Raw genomic sequence first — 6,858 nt, 5'->3', positions numbered from 1 at the left:
TGGGGTTTGGAGCACCCTGGGATAGTGGAAGTGTCCCTGCCCATGGCAGGGAGCTGGGACTGGATGATCTTGAAGGTTCCTTCCAACCAAAAACATCCTGGGATTCTGTGATTTGACCCCGTTACAGGGCTGGGAAGGACAAGCAGTCAGCTTCAGGGCCTGGACATGGACAAAGAGCAAGGAATGGGATCAGTGGTGGGATTCCAAAATTGTGTCAGGTTGTTCCGTGTGTTGGGATATGCAGGGCTCAAGAGGGCCTTTGTGTCCATCTCCTCCTGGGTAAGCCATGAATGTTTCTCTTTGAACCATCTGTTTTCCTGGTACAACTCCCCAGGGCCACCATGGGGCCTCCCAGGGTTGCTGCTCCCATGGGACAATCCAGGCTCTTTCTCCTGCAGAGCATCTTCGTGCTCAGGTTTCCCACCAGGCTGCAGCTGGGCACGGGCAGCCGCATCTCCAGCATCTCTGCCTCTGGATGGGCAGGATCAGAGAATCACAGAATATCCTGGATTGGGAGGGACCCACCAGGAGCATCAAATGCAACTCCTGGCCCTGCACAGCCGCAAGAATCCCTGTGCCTGAGAGCATTGTCCAAATCCTCCCTGAACTTTGGCTCACTTGGTGACTGGAGCACTTCCCTGGAGAGCCTGGATCTCCCAACCTACCCAAAGATCGATGTTCCCGTGGAAAATCCCAGCCTTTCCTGGGAAAGCTTCCCCCACCAGCTGTGCTAGATATGTCAGGGTGGGTGTAATGGCTCTCAGTGTCAGAGGCATCCCTCAGACAGCCCCTCTGAGTTCAAAGCTTTTCAGCAGTGCACAAAAGCTGGTTTGGCTCCCAAAATCGCTCCCGCACGCGACGCCGCAGATGACAAAGCTCATTACCTGGGTCACGTTCTGGGGCCTAGCTGGCAAATTCCTTTGTGAGAGAAAATCCTGCCTGCTATGGAATGCCCTAAACCAGCCCTGAACCTGCTTTTCCTGGGCTGGGAAGAGGTGGGAGCACAGACAGACCTGGCTGAGCAGCAGGGAGGTGAGCAGGACCCTTGTTGTGAGCATGAGCACAGATCCAGGGTGCATCTTGTGGTGCCTTCCCTCTTTTTATCTTTGCTTCCTTCTTTATTTATTTACTTGTTTATTTGTTTTTTACTTTTTTTTTTTTTTTTTTTTTTTTTTTTTTTTTTTTTTTAACAGCGAGAAGGAAAATAAATAAATAAAGCTAACAGTGTAGAGGACAGAGATTTGCTTTTCATGTTTTGGAGACACAGGGATTTTCCAAGCATTGCTTTGGTTGATTCAGCCTTGAGGATGAGAGGTACAAAAAAGAGCATCATTTCAGCCACTGGAAAAACATGATGGGAGCGTTCTGCACGAGCTTCATCCCAGCTCTGATCCTGACCTACCTCTATTTATTTTCTCCACCTGAGGAGCAGCAGGGTAACCCAGTGTTAATCAGGGTCTCAGGGCCTGATACTGGCTCTGTTGGGACCACTGGATAAATGCCTGTTCATAGGACAATGTTCCTCCAGCCTGGAGAGCTTCATGGCTTGCCCTGACCCCAACTTTCTAAAGGTCTGAGACTGCTGCTAAGGAATTACTGGTCTGTGACTAAAAGCAAAGAGCTTTCCTCTGGAGCAGGGGACAAAAGGAGCAGAAACTTCTAAGTAGAAAATACATGGAGACATAAATAAGATCTCTGCCAGCCTCTCACTGAAATAGCTGCTTGCAGGGTGTCATCCATGGAAAAACTGTTATTTTCCAGCCACCTGGCAACAGCAGCTGTGACCTACAAGCTGCTTCTGGATCCAAGAGTCGTGTTCAGGAGGAAGGATCAGGTTTGTTCAAAGCCAGGCTGGACAGGGCTTGGAGCAACCTGTCTTGTGGAAAGTGTCCCTGCCCATGGCAGGGGCTGGAACTGGATGAGCTTGAAGGTCCCTTCCAACCCAAACCATCCTGTGACTCTGTGATTATGTTCAGTGATGACACAAACTGTAACCGCCTGGAGAAGTGAAGTCATCCAAACCAGCTGCCAAACCAGTTTAGGGCCCTGTGAAGCAAAACCCCAAAGCAAGAACTTGAAAATTGAGCACAAGTTTAAGTATTTTGCTGAGTGGGGCTGGAATATCCTCCTTTGTTGGGGTTTGCTTTGCTTTGGAATGACCCTGAGACTGTAAAAGTCTTTGCTTCCTAGCCCGCCGCAGCCAAAGGAGTCTGGAATGCTTCGGATCGAGTTCTCAAGGTTGTTTATTTTTCCTTATCCATAACATTCTTTCTCTGACCTGCCAAGCTCTAGCTAGCAAGGAGGCCATGGCAATCTGCTCCGCCATCTGGGGCGGTTTTTACCTTTTATATCAAAAGTTATGTACAATTTGTTTACAATAATGTGCCAATATCTATCATCTGTGTTGGACAGCGTGTCTCTACCTTAAGCCAATAGAAAAGTGTCACCATCAAGACATGGAGGACAAGATGAAGGAGAAGAAGGTCAGGACATGCCCAAATTTCTCCATTTTGTACCGCCTTAAACCCCATTCTAAAAATCCCAAAACTCTACTTTTTCACCCTGTGTTAGTTCAACTACCACACTACTCAAACCCTTGTGGCTTGCAATTCCTCATACAAAGTTGGCAGTTTTTTCCACAGGCTAAAATCGAAGCCACAGGTGTTTTTGACTTCATGCCAGGGTCTCTGAGCCCCCTGCCAGGGTCTCAGGACAGCCAGAGGGGTGTCCTGGACTCCGACCCTCCTTCCCCTACAGGCTTTGAGGAACCTCATCTTCTCACCCAGCTATGGTGGAAGACAGCGTGGAAGACAGCCTGGACCATTTTTGGTGTCAATGTGCTGAAGCAGCTCTGAAGATGAATTTAACCCTTTGTGTTTGGCCAGTGAGATGAGAATGTGCCATGAGAACCCACAAATGTTGTTGTGAATCCTGGGAATTGGATACCAACGTCCCTTCGTGGTCAGCAGTGCCTTTGTTTGCCATTCCTGATGTTAACATTTGTTCCTGTGGGACATGTTGGGCTCCTGCTCTTTCTGGTTAATCACAGCCTTTGTGCAGTCTCCCCTTTGCTGGGGGGGGAAAGGCTAATGCAGCCCTCACTGTGCTACAGCTGCTGGCTGGGAATTGTCAATAGGTCATAAATAAATCTACCACTGCACAGGAAAGACAATGAGATTATACATCCTCCTACTACTGCCAATTACAGTAAGAGCAACAATTATAAGGTAGCACTCCTACAGCTACCCCGGGGAGAAAATGAGAGGAAAGTGTTCCATTAGCCTAATGAAGAGAGAGTGGTGGAGCTACAGTCAAATTTTCTCACTATTAGCCCTGACTGTGTGCCACTAACACACGAGGGAAGCAGGAGTCATAGGGTAACAATTAAAGTTGCTGGCAATTAACCCCTGCCACGTGCATGCCTCTAATCTGATGAGAAAATTAAAAAGAGGCACGGTTACATTTTCTCACCGTTAGTCCCCAGAATGCACAAAGTGGCATTTGCAGGTGACAATGAAGGTTTGTCACCAGTGAGGCCTGGGAAGTGCCACAGGTACCGTGGATTTGGTGTTAAAATGCTCTTGGGAGTGCTGGGGTGAGGAGAAGCCATGGGGGGATGGCTTAAACCCCCTCTATTTAACACAGAGGAAGGAGTTACTGCTGCATTTCCTCATTAGCCCAAGGAAAGGATGGAGTCACTGTGGGGAATTCTCTGGTGTCCAGCCCCTGCCATAGCCCCAGAGCAGAAATAAAGAAGAAAGATTGACTTTGGGAGTAGAAATAAGAAATATAAGAAATATCTTGCTTGATTGATATTGGCAAAAGGACAACCTGAGCCCAGGCTGACAACAGCCACTGGCCATGCTAAGAGCTGCTTCATTTCTCCTGGGGTGGTTTGGTCAGTGCAGCCCAGTATTTACCAAGGTTTCCTGAAATATTGCTTCCAGGACTTTTTAAGGGAAGAGAAAGACTGATATCTTGAAAATCTGCCCAGAGCAAGCATTGGGTATTCTGATATTTATTTATTCTGTGGCTCCTGAGGTGTGTTGCAAAGCCACAGATCAATTTTCAGATCAAAAGTTCTGGACTAAAATTCCAAACCTACACTAGCATGGACCCAGGCCCGCTCTTCAAATTCCTCATTTCTGCTGCTGCCTCTGTGTCAAGTTAGTATCAGCTTGAGGATCACTGTCAGGAGCCAGATTGGCATCTGGCTGGGGGATTTGGCCTGGGATGGGAATTGGCTTTATTTCCACACCCCATAAAATGTGAGAAGGGAAAAATCTGTTTTCGGACCTCACACAGACTCGTGGTGTTGGAGTATCTCAACACTGCTCAGGCTGTAACAGAATTATCCTCAAAAAAAGCTCCTCTGTAGGGGATGTCAGGACCTTTTTGGGATCACTTACAGATCCTTCCCTCAGGGGAACAACAACCATGCCTTTACCAAGGGGCTCCTGGCCAGGCAGCTTTGGTCTGGAAGCCACATCCTGGAGCAGGAGCAGGAATTAACCCATGATGTTCTCATGGGGTTATGGGGTCTTCTGTCTGCAGCTGCCCTGTCTCATCCATGCCCCACATCCCAGAAGGGTTTGTGGCACATTCCCAGCACAGATTTTTAAGCTGGGAGGGTTATCCCAGCTGGATTATCCCATCTCTGCCTTGGGAGGGGTTGTGTTGGCAGGAGAAGGAGCCCCTTGTGCTTGAGCTGGGCATGGTTCCCAAGCAGCCCTGGATCCCTGGAGTCTCCCTGTGGTGTGAGTTTGTGGGCTTCAAGTTGGGCAACTCCCTGGGGGCTCTCCTGGCAGGAGAGACCCTCCTGGAGCAGTTCTGTGTCAGGAACCAGAGACACATTGGACATTTTCGGTCTTCAGCTTCTGTTTATTGTTACCTTATCAAAACTTCAGCATGCTGTCTGCACCAGACTCTGCGTGCAGGAAAAACCACAAAAAATGGCCAACAATCTCTTGTGACAAGGCCTTTTAAGTCTAATCAAAAACTAAGCTACCCAATTAAGAAGTGATAACTAAATTATTTTCCTTTCTAACCCAATAGCTGACCCCTAAAGACCTGCAATGTGGATTTTTCTACCCTATTTCAAGATACCACCCAAACCCAAGAAGAAAGAGGAGGAAGAAGAAAGAAGAAAGGAACTCGAGACAATACCCTGTACCCTCCATCTTGAACCCATCTATAACATACTAAACATCCTAAAACCTGAATTTCTCACCCATGTGACACACCACACTGCTCTCTACAATCTCTACAATCTATTTCACACTTTTGTGGTTTCTGGTTTACCTTGAGGCTTTGGAAGTTTTCTCCATGAATGAGGGTCAAAGTCAGTGCTCCCCTGGGGGTCAGGACACCCCAGAGCAGACAGAGAAATATTCCCGGTGCCCTGGGTTTCCACACTGTGGGACCCTGAGCACAGGCTGGGGTCCCTTCAGTGCCATCCAGGCACTGGGATGTGCAGCTCCAGCCTCTTCCTCTCCAGAGCTGAGGTACCCACCCTGAGATGCTCCTGCCTTGGCATTTTGGGGAGCAGCCATGGACTACGCTGTGCTAATTCCCTTGTACAGCTTTGGATCATCCTCCCTCAAGCTGCACTGCACCACACTTTTCCTACCTTGCTGCTCAGCAAAAGGGCAAAAAGCAGTTTTTGCCATGCCTACAAACACAAAAAGGCTCTCCATCCCTCTCCTCGCCTTTCTTTCCCACTGTGAGCTCTCTGCCTTCTGACATGTCCATCACTGCCACAGATTTACTTTATTTTTGGTAACTCGTTTCTGAGTCTCAAAGAGAACTTGGCATCCATTCATTTGTGTGACATTGGGAATGAGAAGCAGGGTGGGAGTCTCAAAGCCAGCAGAGAGGTTTGGAAGCACAAAGGAATGATGGCTAAATCCTAATTACCTGCTCAGAGAGGGTGTCCCTGCACAGCCCCTGGATGATTCATTGCCAGAGTGATGCTGGGGCAGGAGGAAGCTGGGGGAGGAAGATGATGGCTCTGAGACCACGTTGAACTCTCCAGAGAATCCTTTCCATGAGTTAGAGGTGGAGGGGCTAAAAACTTCACTGCTCTGAGTGATTTGTGTAGTAATTTCCAAGCTGACACGCACTACATGGCAAATCTGAATTCCACTTTTAGCCCTGTTAAGAGATAAGGAACAGTGATTATTATAATTACCATGTGGTTACTTTATTGGTTAAATTAACATTTCGTTGTTGGGGTTGCTGTGCAATATACAATATTATTTTACCTACTGTGCCTTCAAAGTCATCTTGTCACAGCAACAGCATGGCAGCATGGAAAAAGCCTTTTAACAAGTAGGTAAATACATGCCTTTGGGGGAGGCAGAGCGATAATTATGTCAGCTTCAATACATTTGACAGTGGAAAAAAAAAAAGCTAAAAATAAGTTGAGTCAAAAATGAGAGAAAATATTGAATGCTTGAAATAAGGCCACTGGAATTAAAAAGGTGCAAAGTATTTGATACCGTGGCCTTGCTCTTTGGATCAGGTGTCAGTAGTCCAGCTACTCACAGTGCTGGGTTGCTTTAGGTTTACAAGGGTGTGTAAAGGAATCCTACAGCCCTTTTCTGGGGATAAAGGGAGATTTATTGCTAATCCCACCTAGAATTGAACAGGTATAGAATCACAGAATGGTTTGGGCAGGGACACCTTCCACGACCTCAGGTGGCTCCAAGCCCCATCCAACCTGGCCTTGGGTACTGCCAGGGATCCAGGGGCAGCCACAGCTTCTGTGGGCACCCTGTGCCAGGGCTCACCACCCTCACATGGAAGAATTTGTTCTGTGTATCTGACTTAAATTTCCCCTCTTTCAGTCTTAACCCA

The sequence above is a fragment of the Vidua chalybeata genome, chromosome 6 (assembly GCF_026979565.1).
Source record: "Vidua chalybeata isolate OUT-0048 chromosome 6, bVidCha1 merged haplotype, whole genome shotgun sequence".
NCBI lineage: Eukaryota > Metazoa > Chordata > Aves > Passeriformes > Viduidae > Vidua > Vidua chalybeata.
The sequence above is the reverse complement of the archived record's forward strand: the minus strand, read 5'-3'. Positions refer to the sequence as shown.